Raw genomic sequence first — 18,819 nt, forward strand, 5'->3', positions numbered from 1 at the left:
AAGGGGAAAAAGTAAGTAAAAAGGTAGGTAAGCAGGGATAAAAAAAAGAAGGTTAAAAAGGAGGTAAATGAAAGGGGGGAATAGTAGGTAAAAAGGTAGGTAAGCAGGGGTAAAAAAAATGTTTTAAAAGGAGGTAAATGAAAGGGTAAAAAATAGGTGAACAGATAAATGAAGGTTAAAAAAGCAGGTAAAAGTTGGGAAATATGGGTTAAGAAAACAGGTGTTTACAAGTTAAGCAAGCATAAATAAATTACAATAAAAGGAGGTAAAAAAAGTAACTAAACATAGGTAAGAGAAGGTAAAAGGTAAAAATGTAGGAAAACAGGTAAAAGAAGGCTAAAACGTAAAAGGTAGGTAAGAGTACAAGCAGTCAGGTGATGACATCATCCATTTTAGGGTCACTTCCTGTCGCCGTATGTCAGCTAATTCCCTCGCCGCTCTCATCTCTTCATGGCTGATCTGAAGTGGCATCAATTAAGCCGATCAGCCATGTGTGAGGGGGTGGGGGTGCCTGACAGGTATGCTTTTATTTATTTGGTGTGTGTGTGTGCGTGAGTGTGAGTGTGTGTGAGAGACAGTTCACTAATGTCAGCCTTGCTGCGTCGCCTCTGAGCTAACGACGGAGTGGACACGCTTGTCAGCGTGATCGCGGCAAATTGGCTGCAACTGCCGGGTCAGCAACCCGAATATCATGGACCCATTAGGGGACTCTTATTTGCCGTGCACGTGTGGGCGTATGGGTGTGTGTGTGTGTGTGTGTGTGTGTGTGTGTGTGTGTGTGTGTGTGTGTGTGTGTGTGTGTGTGTGTGTGTGTGTGTGTGTGTGTGTGTGTGTGGGTGTTTACCATTGACAGTGTAGTCTCATGTTCTTATAGAGTGGTACCGTTGCGGGTAATTGGTACCAGGCCTCGTCGCGGTAAACAAATTTCCGCAAAGCAGAATTATTATCAATATAAATATATACATATATTTTTATTTTTTTAATTTTTTTTTAAATTTATTATTTTTTTTTTTTTATGTCCTGCCCAGCTTCTCAGGCAAATCATATAGCAGATGTAGATGCCCATATCGGCTGTTCAGATTTACTTTACAAAAGAGAAGTGTATGATACTTCTCTTGTTGCCTTATTTGTATTTTGACTTTATTAAATGTATTTATATTATCATTTGGTGCAGCCGGGCCGGAGCAGGAGGGGATAGAAAGAGAAAAAAAGGAAGACAGAGGGGGGAATTGTGGGGACAAGAGGGGGATTAGACAGAGAGACAAAAACAACAACAGCAAACACAACAACAACAACAACAACAGAGCAACATCAGCAATACGACATGTAAAAATATGATGGTAAAAGTAATAGCAAATAAACAGTTAGCGAATATAAAAAATAATACAGAAATGACAATGAGCATTATTACACTAAAAATGGAGCAATACAACACTTTACCTTGATTATCAACAATACAATTGTTCAAATGCAACAATACATATACGTAATGATAACTTGAGATACGAAAGAATGCAGAAAAATGGAGGGGAAGAAAGAGAAGCAACCTACATTAACCTTGTAGATTGTTATAGTAACAATAGGTTAAGCTTTGTCAGTGTGCAATGTGTTATACCCAGTTTACCCTAGGGCAGGGGTCGGCAACCTTTACCACTCAAAGAGCCATTTTGGCAAGTTTCACAAATTAAAGAAAGTAATGGGAGCCACAAAAAAAAATTTTAAATTTAAAATGAAAAACACCGCATACAAAGCTTAAATGCTTTGTGCTATGTTAACCAGGGGTCTCCGACACACGCACCGGCACGCACTTTAATGTGGAAATTTGATGTTAGTGCAGCCCGCAAGTTTTGAATGAATGGCGCTTGATAGCGTCATACTTGCCAACCCTCTCATTTTTCCCGGGAGACTCCCGAATATCAGAGCGTGCATTTGGCGCCCTCTACAGTCTGCACTAACAGTGTACCTGCTCAACCACACGTAGAATGCAATTTCAGCTTGCTCACGTAAGTGACAGCAAGGCGTACTACCTCAGCAGCCACACATCTTACACTGACGGTACCAATACCCAGAATCCCATGCAGCCCTAACTCTTCCGTTCAACCAACGCACGGAGAGGGGGGGGAGGGGGGGGGGTTGATGTGTGGGGGGATTTGTATTAATAAAATACATTAAAAAATAAGAATAAATAAATAATTAAATCTATTTAAAAAAAATAAAAAATAATAATTAAAAGAAGATCACAGACATGCTGACACACAAGGTCGCTACCCCAACAACTGGCCGACTCGCAGCACCTCGGAATACCCTGCAGCACCAAACTACCACAGTACACGCAGGGACCAGACCCAGCAGGCCCCAACCAAGACGGGCACCCGGAAGGGAAGGACGGTGGGACCCAGGAGCTCCAGACACGCAGTCCGGATGCAGTAGCCTGAGGCGCCGACCCCCACCCGACAGGCAGGCCCAGAACGTACCCGCAGAAATATACATACATATCTATATACATAAACATACACATACACATGTACACATACACATATATATACATACATACCTACATATACACAGTTTGTCAGCCCCGACAACTACCACGCGCGCGCGCTGCCACCAGTCACAACATCAGCCACCCCCCTGCACCAGACCCAGCAGCCACGGGCGCCCACACCACAAACAAACGGCAGCAGAAACAGCAGCCACAACACCTCCAGACAGCCAGCACCACCCAATGAAATCAAAGCGATAAAAAAAAAACGCGACCGGCAACCACACGCCAACAGGATCACGGAGACCAGCCAGCGCCAGCCCGCCAGCAAGCCCAAACGCCAACAAGCAAACAAGAGACACCAACACCCCCCCCCCCCCCACCACCACCAAAAGACCCCACCACCCCAACCCAAACCCGCACAAACACACCACCGCCCAAACAACCGAGACACAGCATCCAGACCAGACACGGGCGCCGCGCCGCCACCACATCAAGTCGCCAACAGAGACCCCACAGCGCAAGGTCGGGCCACACGGGCACGGACCCCACCCAACAGGAAGCGAGACCCGCGCGACGCCACACACAAAAAATAATACGATTAAACAAAAATAATAATAATAATTTTAAAAAATTAATAAATACAAATTAAATTAAATTAAATTAAAAATAACAAATAAAAATAAATAAATAAAATAAAATAGGTGTGTGTATGGGTGTGTATGTCCGGTGGATCGATTGGCCTGTATGTGGATGAGTTGGGGTAGGTGGGTTGGTGGCCTCTGTGTTAGCTGGGCGTGTGCGTTGTTGTGGTTTACGGGGTCGGTCGCTTTTTTTTGTTTCGGTTTCGGCGGCCGCGGGTGTTTGTACTGCGGACGGACGGTGGTGGTGATGGTTGCTGTGGTACTGCCGGCGGTTGGCATCGCTGTGTTAGGTTGGAGTGGTTGGGGGACTGTGGCTGGTATCTGTGCGCTTGTGGGGTTGTGGGGGCTGGCTGGCGTTGGCTTGACGGCTGGTTTGGGGGCTGGCGTGCGGACGGGGTGCATTGACTTCTTCCCCCGTTGGGGGGCGCCATCTCCTGGCCGGGACTCGTATGGGTACGTTGCTGTGTGGATGGCCGGGATGCGGTGTTTGCATTGGGCATGGGGGCTGTGCAGTTTTTCTGCGTTTGGTTGCTGGTATGGGCTCTGCGGGGTTGGGTTGGGGCGGGCGGGGGCTGGCTTTGTTTGGCGGGGGGTGGGCTCGCGTGGCGTCACGCTAAAGTGGTCTGGTGTGGGTCACGGGCCGTGGGGGGAATGGCGGCTTCCTGGCCGTAGTTCCTGATTGTCGGCCGCATGGACTGGGGGGGATGTCCGGGCCCTCTACTCCTCCTACTTATAGCACACACAGTCACACATATATAGGACTTTGGGGGATTGTCCTGCGGGGAGGCATGGCGGGGGGATGAGGATGCCTCCTATGGGGCTCCAGTCCTCCTGTCTTGTCCCCTGCTCGTCCATCCCTCAATCTTAGCTGCATATTAGACACTTAGGATTTGGAGGGCTCGGCTTGGTTGGGACCCACCAAGACCATGATGTCCCCCAATTTTAATCGCATTATTAGTTCCCACAAGCATACATATCTCACTCACGCTACAGTACACGCATCAATAGGGACTGGAGGTCGGCTGTAATGGCTGACCTCCTAATTTTAACTACACAGTAGACACTCTGGGGGCCTTGTACACATGCATGTGGGGGGGTTGGGGTTCGGCGCACCCCTCATTGCCTCGTCGGCCGGCGCGGATTCCGGGGACTGCGTTCTGGTGGCCTACCAGGCTTTTATTAATTTATTATTATTATTATTATTATTATTTATTTATTTTTATTTTTTAAAATTTTTTTTTTTTTAATAAAAAGATAAATATTTTAATAGCTGGAGCATAAAAAAAAAAAAACTTTGACGTTGTAAATATGTTTTTAAAACATATTTAGAGTCCTCTAAACATAAAACAGCATCCATACAGTCACGTATGCACTCTTGAGTGTGTTATTACAGTACTCACCCGCAGCCCAGAGGATCCTCCAAGCGTTATTGTTATGGTCATCACCCGGCCACTACAACACGGCCACGACGTGGAAACACTTCATCACATCCCGGGTAATTCCTCTCAGTTAGAACGGGCGTCAATCGTTCCCGTCAAATGTGGTCAGTTGCTGCTATGACCAGTAGCCGTGTTGTTAGCATTGCATGTCCCACGCCCATGTCCATTCCCCGCGGAGACGTGTTGTTGACAAGGCAGGCGTTGAAGATACATAGCATCAAAAAGTTGGTCAGCTTGATTGTCGCGGCGAAGTCAGCAGCAAGATTAGCCACCGTGTTGATGGCATTGTTCACCTTTAACCCGCAAACGGAAGTCCCGCTTGGTGAGGATCTTTACCGACCGTCACAACATAATAATAGAAAACTGTGACAGTAGTTAGTGTGATCCCAGGATGCAGAGACGGTAGGCAAAATGCATTTTGGTATATGGAAGACAAGGAAGCAGCACTGAAGGAGGGAACAAGGTGGAACTAAATAGAACTAATTGACAACGAGGAACAGGTGTGCTGGCAAGACAAATAACAGAAAGTAAAGCTGCTGCAAATCGTGGAGCCCAAACAGTAAATACCGACAAAGTAAGAGCTCAACGGCAGGAAATGAAACCAAACACGGGAAAATAAAATACACACTGTCATGACAGAAAATAGGACTAATTCTGTAATGTATTACTAATATTACATAAATAATGTTTCATTTATAGCTTATTTAGAGCAAAAACATGTACAATATGCTTTAATTTTGATTATTGATTTTTTTAAATCTGCGATGTGAAGCTGCAATATGTAAAGTAAGATGTGCATCATCTTCTTCCTGTATCGCTTGTTTGGTCTTTCATCCCCACCTGATGTTGCCGCTAGAATGGCGGTTGGGAAGAAGCTGAAAGTTCAATTTTTTTTATCTGATCTGGTGTCAGTTTTGTTCCTGATGCGACTTGGCGTTCTCTCCCCATGCAAGTCGCCCTCACATCTTCTGTCACTTTCGCTCTTCTTCTTCCTACTTCAAACATGGCTTGTTTAACATTCCACTCCTCCTCATCCTCCTCTTCATCATCATCAATGGAATAAACATGTTCCTCCAGCAGATGTTGGCCAAAGGCAAAACCAACATTTATCTACTGTGGTCTATTGGGATTGGTCCATTTAGAGTTCCATGTGTCATTATTGAAATAAGCAAACATAGGTCAAATACGTTTTTTTTTTAAAAGTAGGTAAACATAAGTAAAAGAAGGTAAAAAAAAAAAAGGTAAACATCAGTATTAGATGGTAAAGAATAGATAAACATAGGCAAAAGAAGTTTTTAAAAAATAAGTAAACATTAGTATAAGATGGTCAAAAATAGGTTAACATAGGAAAAAGAGGTTAATGATTTTTTTTTAATAGGTCAAAGAAAGTAATAAAATAGGTAAACATCAGTATAAGAAGGTACTGTACATTTAATCAGTAAACATTTATTAAACAGGATAAAAGAAGTATTTTTTTAAATGAGTAAAAAAAGGTTAAAAAAAATAGGTAATCATCAGTAAAAGAAGGTTTAAAAAAATAGGTAAACATAAGTAAGAGAAGGTTAAAAAATAGGTAAACATCAGTATTGACATAGGCAAAAGAAGGTTTTAAAAAAATAAGTAAACATTAGTATAAGAATGTGAAAAAAATAGGTAAACATCAGTATAAGATGGTCAAAAATAGGTTAACATGGGAAAAAGAGGATAATGATATTTTTTTTCAAAAACAGGTAAAAGAAGGTTAAAAAAATAGGTAAACATCAGTACAAGAAGGTACATTTAATCAGTAAACATGTATTAAAGAGGATAAAATAAATATTTTTTAAATGAGTAAAAAAGGTTAAAAAAAAAGGTAAACGACAGTAAAAGACGGTTTAAAAAATAGGTAAACATAACTAAAAGAAGGTTAAAAAAAATGGGTAAACATCAGAAAAATATAAAAAAATATATAATTCACTTCAGTACAAGAAGGTAAAAAAGCAAGAAAACATAGGTAAAAGTTTTTAAGAATAGATAAACATTAGTATAAGAAGGTAAAAAAAATGTAAACATGGTCAAAATAGGAAATATAAATATATATTTTTAAAGTAGGTAAATATAGGTAAAAGAAGGTTAAAAAATAGGTAAACATCTCTATAAGATGGTATAAAATAGGTAAACATAGGCAAAAGAGGGTTTTCGGCCTTGCCGCTTACGTGCAGTGATTTGTCCAGATGTTCTGAACTTTTTGATGATATTACAGACCTTAGATGGTGAAATCCCTAAATTCCTTGCAATAGCTCGTTGAGAAATGTTGGTCTTAAACTGTTGGACAATTTGCTCACACATTTGTTGACAAAGTGGTGACCCTCGCCCCATCCTTGTTTGTGAATGACTGAGCATTTCATGGAACCTGCTTTTATACCCAATCATGGCACCCACCTGTTACCAATTAGCCCGTTCACCTGTGGGATGTTCCAATTAAGTGTGTGATGAGCATTCCTCGACTTTCTCAGTCTTTTTTGCCACGTGTGCCAGCTTTTTTGAAACATGTGGCAGGCATCAAATTCCAAATGAGCTAATATTTGCAAAAAATAACAAAGTTTACCAGTTTGAACATTAAATATCTTGTCTTTGCAGTCTATTCAACTGAATATAGGTTGAAAAGGATTTGCAAATCATTGTATTTTGTTTTTATTTACGATTTACACAATGTGTCATTTCACTGGTTTTGGGTTTTGTAGATAAACATAGGTAAAAGTACATTAAAAAAAAAGTGGGTTACCCCGGCAAAAGAACGTGAAAGAAGGTTTAAAAAAATATCTAAAAAAGTACAATTTAAAAAAAGTAGATCAAATAGGGTGAAAAGTAAGTAAACAAAGCTTAAAACACACAAAAGAAGGGGGAAAAAGAAGGTAAACATAAGTCAGAGAAGGTAAACAAATAGGTAAACATTGGTAAAAGGACGTAAAATGTGAGTTAACAGGCTAAACAACGTAAAAGAAGGTTTAAAAATAGGTAAACACGTAAAAGAAGGTAAAAAAAAGTGGAAGGGTAAAAAGTAAGTAAACAAAGCCAAAAAATGCAAGGAAAGAGGGAAAAGTAGGTAAAAGGTCAAATAAAAAGGTACGCATCTGTAAAGAAAGCAAAAAGTAGGTAAACATCGGTAAAAGAAGGTTAACAAGACATAGGTAAACATACATTTTGCACAACAATGAATGGAAAAAAAACTCGCCAAGAGTCGCTCCCAGAAAAGTGTACAGGTAATATTTAGTCATAGTTCATTGTCATAAAGAAACGATGCAAAGTTCTTGTACAGACCTTTTTTTGTTATATATGAAGTTAGATTTGTGTCTTTAATATGAAAGCTTTTTTTTCCACTGAATTTATGTAACTGAGCAAATTATGCTGACAGTTTCATAATTTTTTAAAATTCATTTCATTTCATAATTTCAGTTAATTTACCGCCAAGTGTTTCTTGAGCTTTGAAGCGACAAACATTCCTGCACTGATTGTTTTATATACTGAATTTTAGAACACTGTATTTTAACAAAATTAATTTTTAAGCACACAAATTATGCTCACAAATTCAATGACGTTATGCTCACAATTTTTTAAATGTTAGGTTTAAAAATGTAATTTGTTAAAATGCAGTGTTTTAAAATTCAGTGTATAAAAAAATCAGTGTAAAAAAATCAGTGCAGCTTGTCCCTGTTCTATAATGGTTGTTTTTAAATGAGTGTTGAGCTGAAAAGTTATTTTTCTCCTCTTTTTAATTAGAACATTTCAAAATAAGAGCTGTAATTGTGGTATTTCTGCCTAAGGTTGTCATGCCTAGTTCGAGCATGTATCACTGAAACTTCTCCTTCCTCTTCATTAAAACCTGTGCAGAAGTCTCACCTACATCAAAGCCTGGCGCACATCTGTTCCACTCGCCCCGTCCCCGTCGGGCCAGCTGGACTCACGTCGGAACTTCCTGTGCGTCCACAGCCGGACCATCTTGGCGAGCTGCGCTGAGAGAGCGAGCGTGGGTTGGTGGAGGAGACGCCAACTCTGCAACTTTGGATCTGATGGCCAGGAAAGAAGAAGACATGCATTATTTAAACAAAAACCAAGGATGATAAAACATTTAGGACAAAATACTGCATGGAGCACAAACAGCTGTAAAAACAATTGTGTCTTGATTGTTGCTTGGCAGAATTCTGAGAGAGTTGGCTGGTTTTTATCCGAAACTGAACCAGTTCCCTTCTCACCCTGGTTTTGTGTCACATTCCTGCTTTTTTTTTTCTTTTCATTTTTTAAGTTAGAGGCTGGTGTTGTCCTCGGGGCCTGCTTGTGCAGCCAGGCTGTGTTTCTGTGGCCCCCATGGGTCCCGCCGCCCGTCTTCATATGGGTGCCCTGCTCGGTGGAGGCCTGCTCGGTCGAGTCCCCGGGTAAACCCTGTCACAGTCTGTTGTGGCACCTCAGTGTGGATAGTGGTGTAGTGTGTCTGTGGATCTCTGGGCATTTATTTATTATTTTTTATTTTATTTTTTTTTTAGAAAAGGAAAAAAAATAACAATAAATAACACAATGTAAATCATTTTAAAGGTACACTTAGGTAAATATAGGTAAAAGAAGGTGGAAAAAGTAGGTAAACATAGGTAAAAGGGCATTAAAAAAGTGGCTTAACAGGAAAAAAAACCTGTAAAGTAAATGATTTTTCTACTACAGTAAACCCTTCTGTACGTTGTGTTCAAGGACTAAGCATAGTAAATGAATCTTCACAAAGTATATATATATATATATATATATATATATATATATATATATATATATATATATATATATATATATACACTATATAGATGTATACACTACCGTTCAAAAGTTTGGGGTCACATTGAAATGTCCTTATTTTTGAAGGAAAAGCACTGTACTTTTCAATGAAGATAACTTTAAACTAGTCTTAACTTTAAAGAAATACACTCTATACATTGCTAATGTGGTAAATGACTATTCTAGCTGCAAATGTCTGGTTTTTGGTGCAATATCTACATAGGTGTATAGAGGCCCATTTCCAGCAACTATCACTCCAGTGTTCTAATGGTACAATGTGTTTGCTCATTGGCTCAGAAGGCTAATTGATGATTAGAAAACCCTTGTGCAATCATGTTCACACATCTGAAAAGAGTTTAGCTCGTTACAGAAGCTACAAAACTGACCTTCCTTTGAGCAGATTGAGTTTCTGCAGCATCACATTTGTGGGGTCAATTAAACGCTCAAAATGGCCAGAAAAAGAGAACTTTCATCTGAAACTCGACAGTCTATTCTTGTTCTTAGAAATGAAGGCTATTCCACAAAATTGTTTGGGTGACCCCAAACTTTTGAACGGTAGTATATATATATATATATATATATATATATATATATATATATATATATATATATATATATATATATATATATATATATATATATATATATATATATATATATATATATATATATATATATATATATATATATATATATCGGACTACTCGTAGTAAATGAATCTTCACAAATATATATATATATATATATATATATATATATATATATATATATATATATATATATATATATATATATATATATATATCTTCACAAATATATATATCTTCACAAATATATATATATATATATATATATATATATATATATATATATATATATATATATATATATATATATATATATATATATATATATATATATATATATATGGGGCGGCGTGGCGAAGTTGGTAGAGTGGCCGTGCCAGCAATCGGAGGGTTGCTGGTTACTGGGGTTCAATCCCCACCTTCTACCATCCTAGTCACGTCCGTTGTGTCCTTGGGCAAGACACTTCACTCTTGCTCCTGATGGTTGCTGGTTAGCGCCTTGCATGGCAGCTCCCGCCATCAGTGTGTGTGAATGGGTGAATGTGGAAATACTGTCAAAGCGCTTTGAGTACCTTGAAGGTAGAAAAGCGCTATACAAGTATAACCCATTTATCATTTATTATTTATATATATATATATATATATATATATATATATATATATATATATATATATATATATATATATATATATATATATATATACACAGGACTGTCTCAGAAAATTAGAATATTGTGATTAAGTTATTTATTTTCTGTAATGCAATTAAAAAAACTAAAATGTCATACATTCTGGATTCATTACACATCAACTGAAATATTGCAAGCCTTTTATTATTTTAATATTGCTGATTATGGCATACGGCTTAAGAAAATTCAAAAATCCTATCTCAAAAAATTTGAATATTTCCTCAGACCAAGTAAAAAAAAAAGATTTATAACAGCAAAACAAAATCAAACATTTGAAAATGTCAACTAATGCACTCAGTACTTGGTTGGGAATCCTTTTGCACGGATTACTGCATCAATGCGGCGTGGCATGGAGGCAATCAGCCTGTGGCATTGCTGAGGTGTTATGGATGCCCAGGATGCTTCAATAGCTGCCTTTAGCTCATTTGCATTATTGGGTCTGGTGTCTTTCAGCTTCTTCTTCACAATACCCCACATATTCTCTATAGGGTTCAGGTCAGGGGAGTTGGCAGGCCAATCGAAGACAGTAATGCCATGGTCAGTACACCAGTTACTGGTGGTTTTGGCACTGTGGGCAGGTGCCAGATCATGTTGGAAAAAGAAATCATCATCTCCATAGAGCTTTTCAACAGATGGAAGCATGTAGTGCACTAAAATCTCTAGAAGCGTCTGACTTGGGCTATGGAAAAGAAGCACTGGACAATTGCAGAGTGGTCCAGAGTCCTGTTTTCAGACGAAAGCCAGTTTTGTATTTAATTTGGAAGTCAAGGCGCTAGAGTCTGGAGGAAGGCTGGAGAGGAGCAAAATCCAAGTTGCTTGAAATCCAGTGTGAAGTTCCAACAGTCAGCAATGGTTTTGGGAGCCATGTCAGCTGCTGGTGTTGGTCCACTGTGTTTCATCAAGTCCAGAGTCAATGCAGCTGTGTACCAAGAGATTTTAGAGCACTACATGCTTCCATCTGTTGAAAAGCTCTATGGAGATGATGATACCATACCCCCCCCCCCCCCCCCCCTCGGGGAGGGGGTATGGTATTTTTTTATCATAAAAAAATACAATCATGTGTGCTTACGAACTGTATCCCTGCAGACTGTATTGATCTATATTGTTATAAAATGTATGAACCAGAAATATTAATAACAGAAAGAAACAACCCTTTTGTGGGAATGAGTGTGAATGAGTGTAAATGGGGGAGGGAGTTTTTTTGGGTTGGTGAACTAATTGTAAGTGTATCTTGTGTTTTTTATGTTGATTTAATAAATTATTATTATTATTTTATTTTATTTTACTTATTTCTTGTGCGGCCCGGTACCAATCGATCCACGGACCAGTAACGGGCCATGGCCCGGTCTTTGGGGACCGCTGATTTAAATGACAGTCACGTCTTTTTTCCCCACACTGCCATCTAGTGGACGTGTTCGGCACTGCACCGCAGAATCCCCACAGAGTGAGAGACATGTTTGATGTTCTTTATGAAGACTCAAGAGTGACGGAAGCAAACATTTGGAACAAGTTAAGTCTATGAAGCATTAACCGGACCGGGAAAGAACCCAGGAAGACTTCCTTAATGCGTGGTGGTCATGGACTGCTGCGTGCTGCAGGTTAATGCGATGCATTAAAGGCCCGCAGAGATCTCGCCGCGAAGCCGTCAGACAAAACGGACCCGCGGCGCCGATCCAGCCATCAAAATCATTTAAGCCCAATTCCCTCTCATATCGGAGCGCCGCCTAAATAAGTGCAGAGCGCACTAAAACAAGCCGGGCTGACACTTTGTGTTCATTTGAGGGGGTTCTGGGCTTTGGAAGGCGACGCCTGCGCGACGCTCGCTGGGCTCGTAATGCCAGACGGACCAATAAAAAGGCAGCACATGCAACGCGAAATAATCGCCTTTTACTAGTCGCCGCATTAAAGAATATTGCCGCCTTTAATAAAAGAGGCCATAAGAGCGGGAAATAAAAACGGTGGTGCAGGCCAACACTTTGCATTCCTGACCAGTGTGTGACGTCGTACCTCAGAGAGGATCTACGTGAATAAATGGAATTCCTAAAGATGTTTACACGCGCACAGTCAGCAAATGTCAATCACATGGCAGAAATACGAGAGCAGAAATGTCACAGCGGAGCAATGACACCTGATCAATACCTGCTATGAATATGTGATCAGTGGGGATGGAGGGCTGGGGGGGAGGGGTGAACACGCTCGAAAGCGGTTGTCGACCGAAATTGAAACAAGCCCTTTACTGTACTTGTCCAGGGATCCACAACCTACTCAATGGCCTAGTGGTTAGAGTGTCCGCCCTGGATCGGTAGGTTGTGAGTTCAAACCCCGGCCGAGTCATACCAAAGACTATAAGAATGGGACCCATTACCTCCCTGCTTGGCACTCAGCATCAAGGGTTGGAATTGGGGGTTAAATCACCAAAAATGATTCGCCACACCTAGTGTGTGTGTGACAATCATTGGTACTTTAACTTAACTTAACTTAATTTACACTAAGGGATAGGGGTGTGAATCTTTGGGCACCTAACGGTTAAATCCAATTCCGAATCCTGGGGTTATGAGTCGATTCAGAATCGATTCTCGCAATGTATTATTTGGTATAATAATTATGATGAAACTTTTTTTTTTAGAAAAGCTCAACCTGGTCACATGGAGGTGGTCTAAAAACGCTTAAAAATTGATTCTGGGGGAAAAAAATTATATTAAAAAAAAATGTGATTTTTGAAAATTATGAATCGATTTAGAATCCCGATCCGGATGGGAATCAATTTTTTGTGCACCCAAATTAAGGAGAATAGAGAATTTTTGAGAGGGTTTTCCTCTATATGTGCATATTTATATTTACAATATTAAGTTTTCATATCATATTTCACCGTGTTATCTAACACAGGGATTTTCAACCCCGTGAGATACAGTCTGGTGTGCCATGGGAAATTATCTAATTTCACCTATTTGGGTTAAAAATATTTTTTGCAAACCAGTAATTCTAGTCTGCAAATTATGTGTTGTTGTTGAGTGTCTGTGCTGTCTAGAGCTCAACAGAGTAACCGTGTTATACTCTTTCATATCAGCAGGCGGCAGCCGGTAGCTAATTGCTCTGTAGATTTCGGGAACAGCGGGAGGCAGCGTGCAGGTAAAAAGGTGTCTAATGCTTAAACCAAAAATAAACAAAAGGTGAGTGCCCCTAAGAAAAGGCAATGAAGCTTAGGGAAGGCTGTGTAGAACGAAACTAAAACTGAACTGGCTACAAAGTAAACAAAAACAGAATGCTGGACGACAGCAAAGACTTACTGTGGAGCAAAGACGGCTTCACTAAGTACATCCGAACATGACATGACAATCAACAATGTCCCCACAAAGAAGGATAAAAACGACTGAAATATTATTGATTTCTAAAACAAAGTAGATGTAAAGGAAGACATGAAACTTCTACAGGAAAATACCAAAAAAAAAAGTGAAAAAGCCACCAAAATAGGAGCGCAAGACAAGAACTAAAACACTACACGCAGGAAAACAGCAAAAAACTCCAAATAAGTCACGGCGTGATGTGACAGGTGGTGACAGTACACCTACTTTGAGACAAGAGCTATATTGATGCATGCTTGGTTATGGTTCAAAGTCATATCCAACAATTGCGACAACGACTTTTTACTGTCGACTGAGTTTCGTTTTTTAATGATTTTTGCTGGTGGTGTGCCTTCCACATTTTTTAATCGCAAAAAATGTGCCTTGGCTCAAAAAAGGTTGAAAAACACTGATCTAACAGATCATCTCCTCCAGGTTTGCTGCAGCACCTGTAATGTGAGGCCCGCTTGATCAAATAAAAACTTTTGTTCAATGATTCCTCACCGGCGTCATGTTTGGTCCAGTCACCCACCAAGTTGTCCTCAGGTCCGGACAAGGATGATAAGACCAGCAATATACAACCCTAGCTACACACTCTCAGGGCCGTAACTAGGATTTGACATATACCGAGGTCAAAAATTGGTGGTTCAAGAGGAACTTAGAAAGGCTGAAATCATATAAATTATATTACCTTGAGCAACACAATCGATTTCCGTGATAACGAAAGCTTTCAGTTGAGGTACGTGTTATATTACCTAACGTCTTTGATAATCAGCGTGATTCTGTTACAGTCCACTTTTTTTTATTAATATGCTGAAGTTTTGCGTTTTAAAAATGTTAACATCATTAAAACATAAATTTAACGCCATTCCATAGTTTGAACTTTGACCGGGAAACTCATGTTGAGCAATTGGGTATTAATGACATGCACCACAAAAGCTACCGGAAATTGGAGAGGGAAATATGTTCTTATATCATTGTTAATGACAGAGCAAATATGTTATATTATTATTATTATTGACAGAGCATGACATGGCCAGGAGTACGTTTGGGGTAAAATGTTATATGAACGGCCTTGTCATTTAATAATTAATATTTGACATGTGCTGTCACTTAAAAAAAATACAGAGGACATGACCTCTGTGTCCTCATTGGTAGTTACGGCCATGCACACTGTGTCAAGTTTTTGATGGTTCAATGAATATAGTCCAATTCTTTTTTATCAACAATGTCCTTCACTTTCACTTTCTTCCTTCCCATGCTCGGAAAAATGAAGTTATGTCCGTATAGCTCCAAGCTCACTGTGGCATTTGCTACGCCAACTAGTGGTGGGGAGGCTCTTAACCTGAATTTTTGCTTGCAACCAGAAGCGTCCAAATTTGCAGAGACTGCTCGAAAGCTGTATTATTTGTCCATTGAATTGTGCATTTGCGTATTATGTACGATTACTAATTGTTTTCTGCATTTTTTTAAGCAATAATTGCTGAATTATCCCATTTCCCGCTCAAATCACGGACAGAAGCCCGAGGCTGCAGCCAGGCAAGCCTAGTCTCAGACTGCGCAATCCTTCATAAACCGTTACTGTTTGTAAGCATGTCACCTCTGTAATGTTTGAGGCAACTGTTGTTATACACAAATAGGGATGGGTACAGATAATACTGACGAATTCCGTCAGTATTACCGGGTTTCGAGCCACGTAAAATCAAATGGTGCCATATTTCGATAACTTTGTCACACATGACGTCTCGTCCGATTGCAGGCTAAATACAGGCTCACGTAAACAATCACTCAAGCAGTACACAACCAAACTCCTAAGTAATGTCACAATTTTCAACACCAACAAAGCAAGTATGCTTGGTACAAAACGCTAACTACGACTCCACTTCTCCAAAATGCACTAGCTTGTTGCTAATTTACATTAGATTTGCCATAGACAGGCTACTTGTCACAGCCAGGGCGCATTCCAATGTGTGCCTCATCTTTGCGCTCTGCGTGCCGCGCCTCGGGACGCACCCACGGCCGCGTCACGCCCACATGCCAGCAAGGTTGTGGGCGATCAGCAATCAGCGCACCTGGACCTGATGAGAGGGAGCTGTATAAAGGACCAGTGGACCCAAGGATCCTGGCAGGAACTTCGTTCTCATTGGTGGACCGTAAGTCTGCTTTCGCTTTATGCTCTCTGTCTTTTACTGCGTTTTCCCTCCTTGCCTGACGTCCTTGTTTGTTCTGTAGTGGAATTTCTGACCTTTTGAACCATATTTTGTGTCTGTCGAAGTCTGAAAAGAGAAAGAGGTTGAAAAGCATTAAGAATGTCTGCTCGTTTTTTTTTTTCTATTCTGTGCCATTGAAGGAGCATATGTGGGTGAGAGTTGAATATATGGTCGGTCTGACCATTCTACAAAATGTTTTGATTGTTTGTTATGGCTAAAAGATTCAAGGAGGTTGCAGAATAAACAGGTCCAAAACAACGGGACCTTGATACACGAGGAAAACAGATAAATGGCCAAGTAGACCAAGCCTATGTATGATTCGCATGATTCTCGATTCATCCAACGTCTCCGGAGGACGTTGTCTGTATGCATTGGCAATTCAATCCAACCATGTACAATTTGAATATGGGTAAATAAAACTTTTGTACTGAATTCACTTTTGTTGCTGTTTAAGATTCGGACCTTCCACCACAGTTCCCCCCTCAGTTCCTTCCCGGGTCTTAGCCCGTGGAGATCCTCCATGTTTTGCCTTCCTAGACCCTCGCTCTGGACACGGACCTTGTCTCTTCTCTCCTGCCCTGGATCATCTGCCTGCCCCACGGACTGCCTTGTTCATTCGCTCTCGACAACACTTGGTAACACACACGTCAGTTAACCTTACATACATAGTTTAACACCACACACACTCTTGGATTTTGGTCACACACTCCATTCCTTAGTTTAAGTATAGTTAGTTTGTATTGTTTATTATTATTTATATACTGTATATATATATAATTAATCATTGAACATTACTGCCCCCTGGTGTCTGAGCCGTCAACTCCCTTTCTGCAACCATAACACTACTATTAGCTTCAGCAAGTTTACATGGCGATTTAAACACCTCCCAAATTTGGTAATGAAAACTGAACGTTACAATAATAGTGCCTAATATGCACAATACTTACAGAATCAACACTCTGTGGGGCGCAATATAACACATTCAGCTTGCTGGAAAAAGCTACTTCCTTGTTAGACAACATGCTCGGCCAGTGCTGCCATCTAATGTCTTGGAAGGGCAACTGCATGGCAAATGAGACTCAAATAGCATAAGAAAATGAGATATATTAACTGGACATCACAGTTATCATAATCACCTCATTTTTAAATGTTACATTAAAAATACAATTTTATTATCAAACAATTTACATTTAAAGTTAAAAAAGTTAAAGTACCAATGATTGTCACACACACAAGGTGTGGCGAAATTATTCTATGCATTTGACCCATCACCCTTTATCTCCCCCTGGGAGGTGAGGGGAGCAGTGAGCAGCAGCGGTGGCTGCGCCCGGGAATCATTTTTGGTGATTTAACCCCCAATTCCAACCCTTGATGCTGAGTGCCAAACAGGGAGGTAATGGGTCCCATTTTTATAGTCTTTGGTATGACTCGGCCGGGGTTTGAACTCACATTTATTAACACACACAAAAGTATCGAAGATTGGTACCGTATCGGTTCAAATGTCAACGGGACCCATCACTACCGACCGAATTCCATCGGTACTTAAAATCACACAATACCATATTTTGATGTCATGTCCGGTTACGGACTTGGCACCGGTTTAAGCACTTGGCAAGGTAACAAGCACATTCGTAGTAATGCCGCAATTTTACATGCTAACTGTTAGGTTCTGTCGGTTTTGAACCCCAAGATGCATGGACAGTAGGCAGGTAAACATGACTTGAATGTCAAAAACAAAGCAAGAAGAAGGCACCTGGGAAGTGCACGGAAAACGCTAGCATACGCAAAACCAGTTACAACAAGAAACAGTGATCGAGCCCTGAGTAACATGGCACTGGTGAGTCCAGATTGCCAATCAGGGACAGGTGAGGGTGACAGCGGTCAAGCCAGAAGAGTGGTGAAGGCAAACAGGAAGTGAAATGAAAATAAAAGCGCAGGAAAGAAACTTAATACAGAAATAAGGACATATGCAAAATAAAGTCAGTTCTGACACTAAAAAAGCAAGCATGCCTGATAGAAAGCACTCGGATACTTTTTAAAATATGCTAGCTTGATGCTAATTTACGTTGGATATCCTATATACATGCTACCGATAAGCATTATCGATTTTACATGGCAATTTTAACACCTCCAAATTTGTTAATCAAAACTACAATCTAATTCAATTAAACAGGTAAAACCACATTTGATTTTCAATTTGTATATAAAAATAAAATAAATGACCCTAATTAACAAGAAACTGATTCCACTGTGTCGGGGAAGGTATCATTAAATATCAACAGGTCTAAGAAGTAATCCATGACAGTTTAGGACCTAAAAGTAAAGCTTCAAGTCGTCCTCCTCCTTCCTCTTCCTGCTGAAAACTTTGTCTCAGGGGATCAAAGTTCATGTCTTCAGGAAATGAGGCGCCAACTTGCAGCTTGTAAACATCTCCATCAGCAGTTTGGGACCGAGCCTTCACGTCCTGTCCTGTCGCCGCTCGCCCTCCCGGTAACCTACAGCGTCTCTAGCGGCCAGTCAACATGATAGCGGCGCCGTCATGGCTGCCTGAACATGTCACGACGACTGACAAGAACACAGCAAGCCAAAATAATCCTACATTTGTTCTTTCAAAGGTTGTGGAGGGGGGG

At 40.3% G+C, this 18,819-nt stretch overlaps 1 long non-coding RNA gene across 3 annotated transcripts in view; it reads right to left on the reverse strand.

Annotated features, from left to right (window-relative positions):
* Nucleotides 1-18,819, reverse strand: part of LOC133651470 (uncharacterized) — a 95,477-nt gene that overhangs the window by 21,960 nt on the left and 54,698 nt on the right. For 2 of the 3 annotated variants that reach the window (XR_009826418.1, XR_009826417.1), the window contains one exon: nucleotides 6,344-8,611. This is a non-coding gene — a long non-coding RNA (uncharacterized LOC133651470). Of the gene's footprint in view, nucleotides 1-6,343; nucleotides 8,612-18,819 lie in introns of those variants that run through there. The other variant, XR_009826419.1, reaches the window with a different exon arrangement.

The sequence above is a fragment of the Entelurus aequoreus genome, linkage group LG06, assembly GCF_033978785.1.
Source record: "Entelurus aequoreus isolate RoL-2023_Sb linkage group LG06, RoL_Eaeq_v1.1, whole genome shotgun sequence".
Taxonomy (NCBI): Eukaryota; Metazoa; Chordata; class Actinopteri; order Syngnathiformes; family Syngnathidae; genus Entelurus; species Entelurus aequoreus.